Source organism: Anomaloglossus baeobatrachus, chromosome 11 (assembly GCF_048569485.1).
Source record: "Anomaloglossus baeobatrachus isolate aAnoBae1 chromosome 11, aAnoBae1.hap1, whole genome shotgun sequence".
In the NCBI taxonomy this organism is placed as follows: Eukaryota; Metazoa; Chordata; class Amphibia; order Anura; family Aromobatidae; genus Anomaloglossus; species Anomaloglossus baeobatrachus.
The window spans coordinates 153,132,172-153,148,676 of NC_134363.1; the positions used below are offsets into that span (position 1 = coordinate 153,132,172).

Here is a 16,505-nt window from a genome sequence, read left to right on the forward strand (position 1 = left end):
CAACCGGAGACTCTGTCCACGACAACAGCCGGTGATAACACGCGGAACAAGAAACTGCCAACAGGCAACATGGAGGGTGCTGGGTCTCCCAATACGGAACTATAAGATAAAGAATTTACGGTAAGTAAACAAAATTCTCTTTTTCTTTATCATTCCTATGGGAGACCCAGACATTGGGACGTCTCAAAGCAGTCCATGGGTGGGAATAAACAGAAAAACTGAGAAGTAGGCGGAGCCTAACTTCACAAATGGGCGACAGCCGCCTGAAGGATGCGTCTGCCCAAGCTCGCATCTGCCGAAGCATGAGCATGCACTTGGTAGTGCTTTGAAAAGGTATGCAGGCTAGTCCAAGTGGCAGCCTGACAGACTTGCTGAGCCGTAGCCTGGTGCCTGAAAGCCCAAGAGGCACCGACAGCTCTGGTCGAGTGTGCCTTGATCCCCGGCGGGGGAGGCACCTGAGAACACTGGTAGGCATCCGAAATGGTCGACCTAATCCAACGGGCTAAGGTCGGCTTAGAAGCAGAGAGGCCCTTACGCCGACCTGTGGTTAGCACAAAAAGAGAGGTGCACTGCCTAAGAGCAGCGGTGCGAGACACATAGATCCGGAGAACCCGCACCAGATCCAGAGAATGCAACGCTTTCTCAAAGCGATGAACAGGAGCCGGACAAAAGGAAGGTAGGGTAATGTCCTGGAAAGGAGAAACCACCTTAGGGAGAAAGTCCGGAGTAGGACGGAGAACCACCTTGTCTTGATGAAAAACCAAAAAAGGTGACTCCGAAGAGAGCGCAGACAAATCAGAGACTCTCCTGAGGGAAGTTATGGCCACTAGAAAGACCACTTTCTGTGAAAAACGAAACAAAGAAACCTCCCTAAGAGGCTCAAAGGGGGGTTTCTGCAAAACCGTGAGAACCAAATTGAGGTCCCAGGGATCCAAGGGCCGCCGGTAAGGCGGAATGATGTGAGACGCGCCCTGCAATTAGGTGCGGACCTGAGCCAGCCGGGCGATACGCCGCTGGAACAGCACTGACAGAGCCGAGACTTGTCCCTTGAGAGAGTTGAGGGACAGTCCCAGCTGCAGACCGGACTGTAGAAAGGACAGAAGGGTCGGCAAGGAAAAAGGCTAAGGAGGATGGCCCGAAGAGCGACACCAGGACAGGAAAATCTTCCAAGTCCTGTGATAGATCTTGGCAGAGGAAGACTTCCGGGCCCGAGTCATAGTGGAGATGACTTCAGGAGGAATACCAGAAGCCGTCAAGATCCAGGACTCAAGAGCTACGCCGTCAATCTGAGAGCATCAGAATTCTGGCGGAAAAACAGACCTTGTGAGAGAAGGTCTGGACGGTCCGGAAGATGCCACGGCACCTCTACGGACAGATGGAGCAGGTCTGGGTACCAAGCTCGCCTGGGCCAGTCCGGAGAAATGAGGATGACTCGACGGCCCTCCATTCTGATCTTGCGCAGAACTCTGGGCAAGAGAGCTAGAGGGGGAAACACTTTAGGACAGACGAAACTGGGACCAGTCTTGAACCAGAGCGTCCGCGGCGAAGGCCTGAGGATCGTGGGAGCGAGCCACGTAAACCGGAACCTTGTTGTTGTGACGGGATGCCATTAGGTCCACTTCCGGAGTGCCCCACTTGCGGCAGATTGACTGAAACACTGCCGGATGCAGGGACCACTCGCCACTGTCCACGGTTTGACGGCTGAGATAATCTGCTTCCCAGTTTTCCACGCCTGGGATGTGGACTGCGGATATGGTAGACTTGGAGTCCTCCGTCCATTGAAGGATGCGTTGTACCTCCAACATTGCCAGGCGGCTGCGTGTCCCGCCTTGGTGATTGATGTAGGCAACCGCTGTCGCGTTGTCTGACTGGACTCGGATGTGCTTGCCCGCCAATAGGTGGTGAAAAGCTAGGAGAGCCAGAAGCACGGCTCTGGTTTCCAGCACATTGATCGAGAGGGCTGACTCGGACGGAGTCCAAGTGCCCTGTGCTCTGTGTTGGAGACATACCGCTCCCCAGCCGGATAGACTGGCATCCGTGGTGAGGATCACCCAGGACGGGGCCAGGAAGGAGCGCCCCTGAGACAGAGAGAGGGGCCGAAGCCACCACTGAAGAGAGCTCCTGGTCTGTGGCGACAGAGCCACTAACCTGTGCAAGGAGGAAGGCCGCTTGTCCCAACAGCGGAGAATGTCCAGCTGCAGTGGCCGCAGATGGAACTTTGCAAAGGGAACAGCCTCCATTGACGCCACCATCTGACCCAGCACCTGCATGAGGTGCCTGATGGAATAACGGCGGGGCCTCAGCAGAGAGCGCACCGCCAGTTGGAGGGACTGCTGTTTGATTAAGGGCAACTTCACAAGTGCCGGCAAAGTCTTGAACTGCATCCCTAGGTACGTGAGCCTCTGGGTCGGAGTCAGAATGGATTTGGGCAGATTGACAAGCCACCCGAATTGGGCTAGAGTGGCGAGAGTGAGCGAGACACTCCGCTGACAGTCTGCGCTGGATGAAGCCTTGACTAGAAGGTCGTCCAGGTAAGGAAGCACTGCCAACCCCTGGAGGTGCAGAACCGCAACCACTGCTGCCATGACCTTGGTGAATACCCGAGGGGCTGTGGCTAACCCGAAGGGGAGAGCCACGAATTGGAAATGTTCCTCTCTGATTGCAAAACGTAGCCAATGCTGGTGTGAAACTGCAATTGGCACATGCAGATAGGCATCTCTGATGTCGATGGATGCCAGGAAATCCCCTTGGGTCATTGAGGCAATGACTGACCGCAGAGACTCCATGCGAAAATGCCGCACCTGAACATGCTTGTTGAGAAGTTTGATATCCAGGATGGGCCGGAAGGAACCGTCCTTTTTGGGGACTAGGAAGAGATTTGAGTAGAAACCTCTGAACCGTTCCCGGGCGGGAACCGGTACAATTACTCCGTTGGCCTGCAAGGATGCCACGGCCTGAGAGAAGGCGGCGGCCTTGGCGCAGGGGGGAGTTGACAGAAAAAATCTGTTTGGCGGGCTGGAAGAGAATTCTATCCTGTAGCCGTGGGAGATGATATCCCGCACCCACTGATCGGAGACGTGTTGAAACCACACGTCGCCAAAGTGGGAGAGCCTGCCACCGACTAAGGACGTTGCTGACGCGGACAGATAGTCAAGAGGAGGCTGCCTTAGTGGCAGCAGCTCCTGCGGTCTTCTGTGGACGCGCTTTTGTGCGCCAGTTGGATTTTTGGTCCTTGGCTGAGTTAGTGGACGAGGCTGAGGGCTTAGAGGACGACCAGTTGGAGGAACGAAAGGAACGAAACCTCGACTGATTCCTACCCTGGACAGGTTTCCTGGTTTTGGTTTGGGGCATGGAAGTACTCTTCCCGCCAGTAGCCTCCTTAATAATTTCATCCAGCTGTTCACCGAACAGCCTGGACCCAGCAAAAGGGAGTCCAGCAAGGAACTTCTTTGAGGAAGCATCTGCCTTCCACTCTCGAAGCCACAAGATCCTGCGGATAGCGAGGGAATTAGCCGACGCCACCGCAGTGCGGTGAGAAGCCTCCAGCATGGCAGACATGGCATAGGATGAAAAAGCTGAAGCTTGGGAAGTTAAGGTAACCAGTTCGGGCATAGATTCCCTGGTGAGGGAATGCATCTCCTCCAGAGAAGCAGAGATGGCTTTGAGAGCCCACACTGCTGCAAAAGTTGGGGAGAACGAGGCCCCTGCCGCCTCATATACAGATTTGGCCAGAAGGTCGACCTGGCGGTCAGTGGAATCCTTAAGTGAGGTGCCGTCAGCCACCGACACAACGGTCCGGGCTGATAGCCTAGACACCGGAGGGTCTACCTTTGGTGAATGAGCCCACTCCTTGACCACCTCAGGTGGAAATGGAAACCGGTCATCAGAACCACGCTTTGGGCAAGCGTTTGTCAGGACAGGCCCTGGGCTTGGACACAGCGGCCTGAAAACTGGAGTGGTTAAAGAACACACTCTTTGTCCTCTTAGGCGAGGTAAGCTGGAGCTTTTCTGCCAGAGAGGGTTGCTCCTCTGATACTGGCGGATTGAGATCCAGTACAGAATTAATGGACACAATCAAATCACTAACATCTGAGTCACTTTCTGACAGATCAATGGGGCACGTGGAGTTAGCCTCCGAGCCCCCTGTAAAGGCATCCTCCTCGTCCCGCGAGTCAGCGTCTGAAACAGAGCCGCGGGACGAGGAAGGAGAGGGAGCCCTGCGTCTCCTTTTAGGAGGACGGGGTCTGGGACCAGATGATGAATCCTCTGTGAGCTCCGCTGAGAGAGCCCTAGCAGCAGAGGCACCCTGTGAAGGGGGCTGATGCATGTTCAGCAAAGTCCTGGACAGCTGTCCCATGGAGTCGGCAAAAGACTGGGAGATAGACCTAGATAAGGATTCTACCCAAGCCGGGGGTTCAGCCACAGGGACCGGAGCAGCCTGAGAGACCACTGGGGGGGCGATTCATGGCTGAGGCATCGTCAGGTTAGAGCAGGCATCACAATGTGGATAGGTGCTCGGTTCAAGCAGTAGGAGCTTACATGCAGTGCATACTGAATACAGCTTTGGAGCCTTGCTCCTCGTGTGAGACATGCTGCTGAAGTGGGGGCTCTGCCAGAATGACCCCCAGAGAGTATATACAGAGGTCCACAACCAGAGGTTGTGGCTTACCAGACTGCTGGAGCGGTTTGTGTGCCCTCCAGATCCCAAAGCCCGGACCCCCAGGCACCTCAGCAGGGATGCTGCAGCCAGCGCTGATCGCAGGGAAGAACGCTGAGAAAATGGCGCCGGAGTGAAGAGAGGGGGCGGGACTCACTCTGAGAGCGGGATCTGGAGGGCCAAAGAGATCTACAGGGGAGGAGACATGAACTCAGTGAGGAGTGTCTCTCCCCTGTGTAGAACGGCCGCTGGGCGGAGCCGCACTGTCCCTCTGCATGAATGACATGCGAGGGCAGTGAAACCGAAAGTAGGCCTCCGGCGAAGCCGGGGCCTAAATTTGAGCGGTGCGGCCGGCGCGCAGGCACCATCGGCGCGGTTCTCAGGCGACAGCTAGAGAACCCGCCGGAAATGTCACAAAAATCACTCAGCACACTCTCCCCCAACAATAAAGTACAAGGGACCCCCATATATAAACGTTTCAGGTACTTAGCTTGCTGAGACGAAGGGTTCCAAGTCCCTGGGAGCGAGTTCTCCGGTCCAGCAGGATCCTGAAGGGCTGCGGATGGAGACCGGTCTCCTGCCAAGCATGGAGAACCGTGCTGGCTCCCACTTCAAGCCAGAGCCCGGAGGGATGGTGAAGGAGCACAGCATGTAAGGCTCCAGCCTTGGAATCAACCTTAACAGCACCGCCGACACAGTGGGGTGAGAAGGGACATGCCGGGGGTCCAGGCTTGGACCCGCTTTTCTTCAAACTCTTTCCAAAAATGAAAAATCAGATGAGAATGCATGTGTGGATGTATGCCTCCTGAACACAAAGCAATGAACTGGCTAGATCTGGTTCTCCAGGGGGTGTATAAGCTCAGAGGGAGGAGCTACACTTTTGAGTGTAGTACTTTGTGTGTCCTCCGGAGGCAGAAGCTATACACCCAATGTCTGGGTCTCCCATAGGAACGATAAAGAAAAGATGTTTAAAGAAGAGGACATTTAGCAAGGGAGTCCCCTTGATAAAACGAGCAATTAAACATGTGAAACGCGCGTCGGGACATTATTGCGGGGCTTCCTCTGTACCACAAATACTATAACACAATAACCTCAGGTAATGCAGTGCTTGTATTATACGAGCACCTTATATGGGTTGAATCTGTATCTGCATTCTTACTCTAAACTGATATATATGGTCTTTGTTAGCCCCATTTTCTGCTGCACCAGCCACTTTGTGTATTAGCTATACATTGTACTGTCATGACATAATTTTTGTGCATTATATCCTTTATACTTAGTGTGATCTTGGACTACGCTCCCCACACTTACTGTTGTCTGTCCTTTTGTGTGCAATTTTTAAATTAACTTAATAAAATTTGTAATTTGTATGGTATATGTGCCCACTTTGTCCTCCTGTTTAAACATATGCAGATACAGTGTGGTTTTCGGACAATATCAGATATGATTTCTCCTTGTGCCGCCTCCGCAGATACATGGTATGAAATGTGAATATGTTAATATAATGTAATGTTACTGTTCAGTATAACATTCTGTCCCTATAATTGGAAAGTTTACTTTCTTCTTTCATCCAATTATGTTGGAAGGGTTCGGGTGGTATTAACCTCTGCTTGCCAAACATCAAAGTAAAAGAAGATTAACAAGTTTTATGCATAATACATCTGTCGACGACTTCTCACATTTAGCCTCAAGTCTGAATCATCCAAAGCTTTACAAGAAATCACTTAAATTGCGGTGATGTTTCAACTTTTTTCGCACATCATCATGAGTGGTTACAGAACATTGATGCTGCGCATGGCCTGTTGTGTAACTAGTGTTGCACAAAGTTTAAGAATGCTGTCTAACTAAATTAAAGGTGTTTTCTGGTTTCAGAAAACTTCTATTCCACGGCTGCAGTTAGTTTAAAACAAACAAATAAGCTGTGCTCTACTCACCGCTGCCAGGTCCAGCACTGAGACCTGGAATCTGATATTGTCTGCAGCGCTGACATCACATCAGCGCTGCAGCCAATCAGTGAGCTCATGTTTTCTTTTTTTGTTTTTTAATAACAAATGTGCCGTCAATCTTTAAAGTGTAAAATTGTTCCAAAAAGCTAAAAAGTAAACACAGGAGCTTTTAAAAAAACAAACAAACCTCACAACCATGATGTTATCCCCTAATCCATTCTAAATATACAGTACAGTGGACCCTTGGTTAACGAGAACAATCCGTTCTGGGACTGTGCTTGTTAACCAAGTTACTCGTTCAGCAAAGCAAGATTTCCCATAGGAAATCATTGCAATGCAGACAATTCGTTCCACAATGTGTTAAATATCTCATCCTGGTCCCCTATTGTGTCATTCCACACATGCACAAACACACACATACTCACACAAACACACACAAACACACAAGCACGCACGCACACGCCCATATTATGCTCACCTCACCTTCTGTTCCATCGCCGGTCTCCTGGGACTTGCTGTTCTCCAGTGCAGGCTGTGTATCAGGTTACCATAACGATGAGGGAGGAACCTCCGCTGCCAGAGCGCTGACGTCAAAGGCAGGAGATGCTTGCCTCTGATTGGTCAGCGCGCTGCCTTTGAGTAGCGGTAACAGAGGAAGTTCCTGCTTCGTCGCTATGGTTGCCGATGCACAGCCTGGAGTGGAGCGGCGAACTACAGGACCTAGGAGACCGGCGATGGAACTGAAGGTACACCTATTATATACTCACCTTACCTTCCGTTCCATCGCCGGCCTCCTGGTTCGTGTATTTCGCCGCCAGGACGGCGCGATGTACCGGCGGACTACAAGAACCATGAGGCCGGTGGTGGAACAGAAGGTAAGATGAGCATAATACTGTATGTGTGTGCGCGTGTGTTTGTGTGGACTGCAAGTGCGGGTCAGAGCGCGGTGGATGTGCGGAACCGGAAGTGTGTGCGGTGAGTATTTTGCGCGTACAGCAAAGCTTTCTCGTAAACCGAGTTACAAATTTACAGAAAGCTTTGCTTGTTAAGCGAAATTCTCGTTAAGTGGGTTACTTGTTAAGCGAGGTTCCACTGTATATGTGATAAAGTGTAGATGCATTACAATAGTTACCAATTCTTATTTTCCCTGGTTTCCAGCATTGCTCGGTCCTCTTCTGGATTTAGCAACTTCTAAACAGACTCACTGGATCACAAAGGGGTTTATGAGTGGACTAGCAGTCACATTTACAATTTAAAGGGAACCTGTCATGTGAAAAAAACGCTACAAAACCTGCAGAGATGAGGTTAATCCGCAGGTTAATAGCACTGTGAACCTGCGCGGAGCCCACACTTAAAGCCCTGCTGCCGGTAGGAAATTAACTTTATTCCTCCTGGCAATATTCGGATTCCAGTCATAGGGGAGATGCCGGCATGAGTTCAGTCACCGCTGAGTGTATAGTGAGCGACAGCTGCAACGGCACCCCCCACACTGACTGATTGCTCAGCATTAGACGCGGCTGTCAGTTAGTGCAGGGGGCGGTTATTATATGTATAGTGAGCGGTGACTGAACTCACCCGCAGCATTGCCCCTATGACTGGAAACCGAACACTGCGAGGAGGAATGAAGTTAATTTCCTCCCGGCAGTGGGGCTCTGAGTGTGAAACTGGGCAGAATCACAACGCTATTGACCTCCAGATTAACCCCAAAGGTGCAGGTTAATAGCATTTTTTCACATGACAAGTTCCCTTTAAGTCTATGGAGCTTCCCCCTGACACTCTATAGGCTTTCATTGACACACTGTATCAGCCAACTTAGATGAGAAGTGGTAATGCGATCCAAAAGAGGAGTGGAATGAAGCTGGATACCGTGGAAGAAAGCGACTAGTAAGGATTTTAATGCATATACCCAAATTCTTATATATATTTAGAAACGTTTAGCTGATAACTGTAATGCTACCACCAGGGGGTGCAGGTACACAGGAGAGATGTAGAGCTCCTAGGTGTAATGTGGCGTCTGCCCACTAGATGTCACCAGTATCTAGATGGGGAGGTAGCAGAATGGTCGTACAAGCCGAGAGCCAGAGCCGGGAGGTCACGTCAGTGCAAAGAAGGAAGAGGAGCCAAAGTCACGTGGAAGCTTAAGGTCAGTAGCTGGGCAGTAACGTCAAGTACAGATGGGGAGCGGAACTGTAATCAGAGAGTAAGCCAAAGTCAGTAGCCGAAGGGGAACGTAAGGACAAAAAGGGGGGAACCAGACAAGCGAAGGGTCAGGAAGTCAGGGAGCACAGACAAGACGGATGGAGCAGAGGGCAGGGAGAGGAGTTGAAGTAGCGAGACGAGGATCAGAACGAACTCACGGGAACCAGAAGCGAACATTGCAGAGCAGGAACTATCACTGGTGAAGTTCCGGGGGAAACAGTCCACAGATAAAGCAAGGCGATTACCGGAATGAGGCACCAAACAAGCCCTGCCCACCGGTAAGGACCAGGGGAATACAAATAACTGAGCAATAGACAAAACCTAATGGCTCTCCAAGGAGCAGAGCCAAAGGTGAATCGTGACAATAACATTTTTGCTGGAAGAGGTACTTTCATTTTGTGCAGACCGCTCATAAACTTTAAACATTTGGGAGGGCCACATTTTATTCTGTAGTGATGTTCTAAAACATCGTTGCACAAAAAGCAGCTGCAAGAGTGAGGAGGTGCTGTCAGATACAGCCAGACTCCACAATGAGAGAGCAAAGTTGGATTATTGCCATTCATGGTGCTGAATGAACAATTAAGTGATCAACTGGGTGGCAGGAGAGAGCAAAAGCTGAAGGGTTGTAGAAAACCTAGATTAAATCTGTAATTCCAGCCGGATTCTCAACTTGATCTGTAACTTGGGCTAATATGACAAGCTTAGTTACAGGGAAAATTGGCAATATAAAAATGCACTGAAATGGTGAAATGCCACCAAAGTTTTTGGTGTGGGGCGGGCATAATGTGTAAAATAAATATTTGATATAACTAATAAAAAGAAAAAATAAATAAAATGTAAAAAAAAGAAAACAAAAGCCACTTGCTATATTTAGTGCCACCCCTATTGAAATGAAACATATATCCGCAAGATTGGATATCTGCAAGAGTGAGGAGGTGCTGTCAGATACAGCCAGACTCCACAATGAGAGGAAAAGAAGGGAATTTTGTTTACTTACCGTAAATTCCTTTTCTTCTAGCTCTAATTGGGAGACCCAGACAATTGGGTGTATAGCTACTGCCTCCGGAGGCCACACAAAGTATTACACTTAAAAGTGTAAGGCCCCTCCCCTTCTGCCTATACACCCCCCGTGGGATCACGGGCTCCTCAGTTTTAGTGCAAAAGCAAGAAGGAGGAAAGCCAATAAACTGGTTTAAGCAAATTCAATCCGAAGGAATATCGGAGAACTGAAACCATTCAACATGAACAACATGTGTAAACAAAAAAACAGGGGCGGGTGCTGGGTCTCCCAATTAGAGCTAGAAGAAAAGGAATTTACGGTAAGTAAACAAAATTCCCTTCTTCTTTGTCGCTCTATTGGGAGACCCAGACAATTGGGATGTCCAAAAGCAATCCCTGGGTGGGTAAAATAATACCTCATGATAGGGCCGTAAAAACGGCCCTTTTCTACAGGTGGGCAATCGCCGCCTGAAGGACTTGTCTACCTAGGCTGGCGTCCGCCGAAGCATAGGTATGCACCTGATAATGCTTGGTAAAAGTGTGCAGACTCGACCAGGTAGCCGCCTGGCACACCTGCTGAGCCGTAGCCTGGTGCCGTAATGCCCAGGACGCACCCACGGCTCTGGTAGAATGGGCCTTCAGCCCTGAGGGAACCGGAAGCCCCGCAGAACGGTAGGCTTCAAGAATTGGTTCCTTGATCCACCGAGCCAAGGTTGACTTGGAAGCCTGCGACCCTTTACGCTGGCCAGCGACAAGGACAAAGAGTGCATCCGAGCGGCGCAGAGGTGCCGTGCGGGAAATGTAGATTCTGAGTGCTCTCACCAGATCCAACAAATGCAAATCCTTTTCACATTGATGAACTGGATGAGGACACAAAGAAGGTAAGGAGATATCCTGATTGAGATGAAAGGGGGATACCACCTTAGGGAGAAACTCCGGAATCGGGCGCAGAACCACCTTGTCCTGGTGAAACACCAGGAAGGGAGATTTGCATGACAGCGCTGCTAGCTCGGACACTCTCCGAAGAGACGTGACCGCTACTAGAAAGGCCACTTTCTGAGAAAGGCGAGACAGGGAAACATCCCTCATAGGCTCGAAAGGCGGCTTCTGGAGAGCAATTAGAACCCTGTTCAGATCCCAGGGCTCTAACGGCCGCTTGTAAGGAGGGACGATATGAAAAACCCCTTGCAGGAACGTGCGTACCTGAGGAAGTCGTGCTAGGCGCTTCTGAAAAAATACAGATAGCGCAGAGACTTGTCCCTTAAGGGAGCCGAGCGACAGACCTTTTTCCAACCCGGATTGCAGGAAGGAAAGAAAAGTAGGCAATGCAAATGGCCAGGGAGAAACTTCCTGAGCAGAGCACCAGGCTAAGAATATCTTCCACGTCCTGTGGTAGATCTTGGCAGAGGTTAGTTTCCTAGCCTGTCTCATGGTGGCAATGACCTCTTGAGATAATCCTGAAGACGCTAGGATCCAGGACTCAATGGCCACACAGTCAGGCTCAGGGCCGCAGAATTCTGATGGAAAAACGGCCCTTGAGACAGCAAGTCTGGCCGGTCTGGTAGTGCCCACGGTTGTCCTACCGTGAGATGCCACAGATCCGGGTACCACGACCTCCTTGGCCAGTCTGGAGCGACGAGGATGGCGCGGCGGCAGTCGGACCTGATCTTGCGTAGCACTCTGGGCAACAGCGCCAGAGGTGGGAACACATAAGGCAGCCGGAACTGCGACCAATCTTGAACTAAGGCGTCCGCCGCCAGAGCTCTGAGATCGTGAGACCGTGCCATGAAGGCCGGGACCTTGTTGTTGTGCCGGGACGCCATTAGGTCGACGTCCGGCATCCCCCAGCGGCGACAAATTTCCTGAAACACGTCCGGGTGAAGAGACCATTCCCCTGCGTCCATACCCTGGCGACTGAGGAAGTCTGCTTCCCAGTTGTCCACGCCTGGGATGTGAACTGCGGATATGGTGGATGCCGTGTCTTCCACCCACGTCAGAATCCGCCGGACTTCCTGGAAGGCTTGCCGACTGCGTGTCCCTCCTTGGTGGTTGATGTATGCCACCGCTGTGGAGTTGTCCGACTGAATTCAAATCTGCTTGCCTTCCAGCCACTGCTGGAAGGCTTGTAGGGCAAGATACACTGCTCTGATTTCCAGAACATTGATCTGAAGGGTGGACTCTTGCTGAGTCCACGTACCTTGAGCCCTGTGGTGGAGAAAAACTGCTCCCCACCCTGATAGACTCGCGTCCGTTGTGACCACCGCCCAGGATGGGGGTAGGAAAGACTTTCCTATTGACAATGAGGTGGGAAGAAGCCACCACTGAAGAGAATCCTTGGCCGCCTGAGAAAGGGAGACGTTCCTGTCTAGGGACGTCGACTTCCCGTCCCATTGGCGGAGAATGTCCCATTGTAGTGGACGCAGATGAAACTGCGCGAAAGGGACTGCCTCCATTGCTGCTACCATCTTCCCCAAGAAGTGCATGAGGCGTCTCAAGGGGTGCGACTGGCCCTGAAGGAGAGATTGCACCCCTGTCTGTAGTGAACGCTGTTTGTCCAGCGGAAGCATCACTATCGCTGAGAGAGTATGAAACTCCATGCCAAGGTATGTTATCGATTGGGTCGGGGTCAGATTTGACTTTGAAAAGTTGATGATCCACCCGAAACTCTGGAGAGTCTCCAGCGCAACGTTCAGGCTGTGTTGGCATGCCTCTTGAGAGGGTGCCTTGACAAGTAGATCGTCCAAGTAAGGGATCACAGAGTGACCCTGAGAGTGCAGGACTGCTACTACTGCTGCCATGACCTTGGTGAAGACCCTTGGGGCTGTCGCCAGACCGAAAGGCAGGGCTACGAACTGAAGGTGTTCGTCTCCTATAACGAAGCGTAGAAAACGCTGGTGCTCTGGAGCAATCGGCACGTGGAGATAAGCATCTTTGATGTCTATTGATGCTAGGAAATCTCCTTGAGACATTGAGGCGATGACGGAACGGAGGGATTCCATCCGGAACCGCCTGGTTTTCACATGCTTGTTGAGCAGTTTTAGGTCCAGAACAGGACGGAAAGACCCGTCCTTTTTTGGCACCACAAACAAATTGGAGTAAAAACCGTGACCTTGCTCCTGAAGAGGAACAGGGATCACCACTCCTTCTGCCTTTAAAGAGCACACCGCCTGCAGAAGAGCATCGGCTCGGTCGGGAGGCGGAGAAGTTCTGAAGAATCGAGTTGGAGGACGAGAACTGAACTCTATCCTGTACCCGTGAGACAGAATGTCTCTCACCCAACGGTCTTTGACCTGTGGCAGCCAAATGTCGCCAAAGCGGGAGAGCCTGCCACCGACCGAGGATGCGGAGAGAGGAGGCCGAAAGTCATGAGGAAGCCGCCTTGGTAGCGGTTCCTCCGGCTACTTTCTTTGGGCGTGACTGAGCCCGCCAAGAATCTGAGCTCCTCTGATCCTTTTGAGTCCTTTTGGACGAGGAGAATTGGGACCTGCCCGAGCCTCGAAAGGACCGAAACCTCGACTGTCCCCTCCTCTGTTGGGGTTTATTTGGTCTGGGCTGAGGTAAGGATGAATCCTTACCCTTGGACTGTTTAATGATTTCATCCAATCTCTCACCAAACAGTCTGTCACCAGAAAATGGCAAACTGGTTAAGCACTTCTTGGAAGCAGAATCTGCCTTCCATTCCCTTAACCACAAGGCTCTGCGTAAAACCACGGAGTTGGCGGACGCCACTGCCGTACGGCTCGTAGAGTCCAGGACAGCATTAATAGCGTAAGACGCAAATGCAGACATTTGAGAGGTTAAGGACGCTACTTGCGGAACAGATGTACGTGTGACAGTGTCAATCTGCGCAAGACCAGCTGAAATAGCTTGGAGTGCCCATACAGCTGCGAATGCTGGAGCAAACGACGCGCCGATAGCTTCATAGATGGATTTCAACCAGAGCTCCATCTGTCTGTCAGTGGCATCTTTAAGTGAAGCCCCATCTTCCACTGCAACTATGGATCTAGCCGCAAGCCTGGAGATTGGGGGATCCACCTTTGGACACTGGGTCCAGCTCTTGACCACGTCAGGGGGAAAGGGATAACGTGTATCCTTAAGACGTTTGGAGAAACGCTTATCTGGATAAGCGTGGTGTTTCTGGACTGACTCTCTAAAGTCAGAGTGGTCCAGAAAAGTACTCAATTTACGCTTGGGATACCTGAAAAGGAATTTCTCCTGCTGTGAAGCTGACTCCTCCACTGGAGGAGCTGGGGGAGAAATATCCAACATTTTATTGATGGACGCTATGAGATCATTCACTATCAGGTGTATCCAGATTAAGAGCGGTCTCAGGATCAGAATCCTGATCAGCTACCTCTGCCTCATCATACAGAGAGTCCTCCTGCTGGGACCCTGACCAGTGTGATGAAGTCGAGGGTCGCTCCCAGCGAGCTCGCTTAGGCTGTCTGGGACTGTCGTCCGTGTCAGAGCCTTCACCCCGGGATGCATGGGACCCCCCCGGAGCACGGATTTGTTCCAAATGAGGGGGGCCAGGGAGCATTGAATCAACAGTGCCCATGGTCTGAGTTACCGGTCTGGACTGCAAAGTCTCAAGGATTTTAGTCATAGTCACCGACAATCTATCAGCAAAAACTGCAAACTCCGTCCCTGCCACCTGGACAGTGTTCACAGGTGGTTCTCCTTGGGCCACCTCTAGCAGAGGCCCCGGCTGAGCAAGTGCTACAGGGGCCGAACATTGCACACAATGGGGGTCAGTGGCACCTGCCGGTAGAACAGCCTCACATGCGGTACAGGTAGCATAGAAAGCCTGTGCCTTGGCCCCCTTGCTTTTTGCGGACGACATGCTGTTGTCTAGCAATCTAGGAGGGTATATAGCCAAGATAGCGACCGTACAGTGCAATGTATAGCATACAAGCATAAAGTACAAATGAACACTTCGGCACTAGTGGGGTCAGCACCCGAGGTGCCGCTTACCGCCCGCTCAAAAGCGGGTGTGTGGTCGCCAGAATCCCGTGTCTGGGTCTCCCAGAGCTTGTCTCCCTTCTCCACTCAGACTGCAAACAGGAATGGCTGCCGGCGTCCTGTGGAGAGGGGCGGGCCGTGGGCATGCCCCAGACAAAGTGCGGGAAACTGGCGTCCCACTGTGCCCAGTGAGGGGGGTTGGAGTATGCTAAGCAGACTCCAGCCCTCGGCGCTGACGTTCTGAACAGCGTCCCGCCCTTCCCCTGACTGGCAGGCCTGGGGGCGGGAACGAAACGAAACTAGGCCGCAAAAGCCGGGGACTCGATTTATAAGCGCGGCCGTCGTATAAGCACGGCCAGCGCGGAAGTCCCCGGCGCACCACAAGTCCCAGCCGCGCCGCAGTGTAAAAACCGCCAGCAGCGGCCGGCGCGGCAGTTCCTAATACATAAACTCACTCAGCAAAGCTGCAGTGAGTAATAGCACAAGCGCGCCGCGCTGCTGCCCCCGGCGCACTAACACACCCAGCAATGCTGGTCTGTGTGTGCGCGATTTGTACGGGGACACAGAGTACCTTAATGTAGCAGGGCCCTGTCCCTGACGATACTCAGCTCCATGTCCAGCAGATTCCCAGGGGATGTGGACGGAGCACGGTCTTCTGTGCCTGGAGACCGATAGGATCCCACTTCACCCAGAGCCCTAAGGGGATGGGGAAGGAAAGCAGCATGTGGGCTCCAGCCTCCGTACCCGCAATGGGTACCTCAACCTTAACAAACACCGCCGACAAAAGTGGGGTGAGAAGGGAGCATGCTGGGGGCCCTAGTATGGGCCCTCTTTTCTTCCATCCGACAAAGTCAGCAGCTGCTGCTGACTAAACAGTGGAGCTATGCGTGGATGTCAGCCTCCTTCGCACAAAGCATGAAAACTGAGGAGCCCGTGATCCCACGGGGGGTGTATAGGCAGAAGGGGAGGGGCCTTACACTTTTAAGTGTAATACTTTGTGTGGCCTCCGGAGGCAGTAGCTATACACCCAATTGTCTGGGTCTCCCAATAGAGCGACAAAGAAAAGTTGGATTATTGCCATTCTGCCTTCCAGGTCGCTGCATACACGGTGCTGAATGAACAATTACATGATCAACTGGGTGCCAGGAGAGAGCAAAAACTGAAGGGTTGTAGAAAACCTAGATCAAATCTTTAATTCCAGCCGGATTCTCAACTTGCTCTGTAACTTGGGCTAATATGACAAACTTAGTTACAGGGAAAATTGACAATATAAAAATGCACTTGAAACGTTGAAATGCCACCAAAGTTTTTGGTGTGGGGCGGGCATAATGTGTAAAATAAATATTTGATAAAAATAATAAAAATAAAAAATAAATAAAATGTAAAAAAAAAAGAAAACAAAAGCTACTTGCTATATTTAGTGCCACCACTATTGAAATGAAACATATATCCGATATGTAAAAAAAAATTCTACGGAAAGGAGACCAAGTTTAAAATGTTTTTTTTTAGTGGTCCAATGTGGTAGTAAAGAAAAAAAAAATTGTGAAAAATATTCTTTAGTTTATATTTTTCTCCCAATATCAGCAAGAATAAACAAAACCAAAATATATAACATGAGAACAATATTATATATTACTATTCCTAATTAGTCCTCAACGTATATAATGCTTTCCTACAGCGGTCCTATTATGGCTTAAAATCACATTAGCTATGTGCCTTTGCGGTTTTATCACTTCTCCCTG

At 51.0% G+C, this 16,505-nt stretch overlaps 1 protein-coding gene across 2 annotated transcripts in view; it reads right to left on the reverse strand.

Moving 5' to 3' along the window:
* The window catches only part of CFAP74 (cilia and flagella associated protein 74), a 365,782-nt gene that overhangs the window by 152,174 nt on the left and 197,103 nt on the right, over positions 1-16,505 (reverse strand). The gene's annotated exons all lie outside the window — the stretch shown is intronic.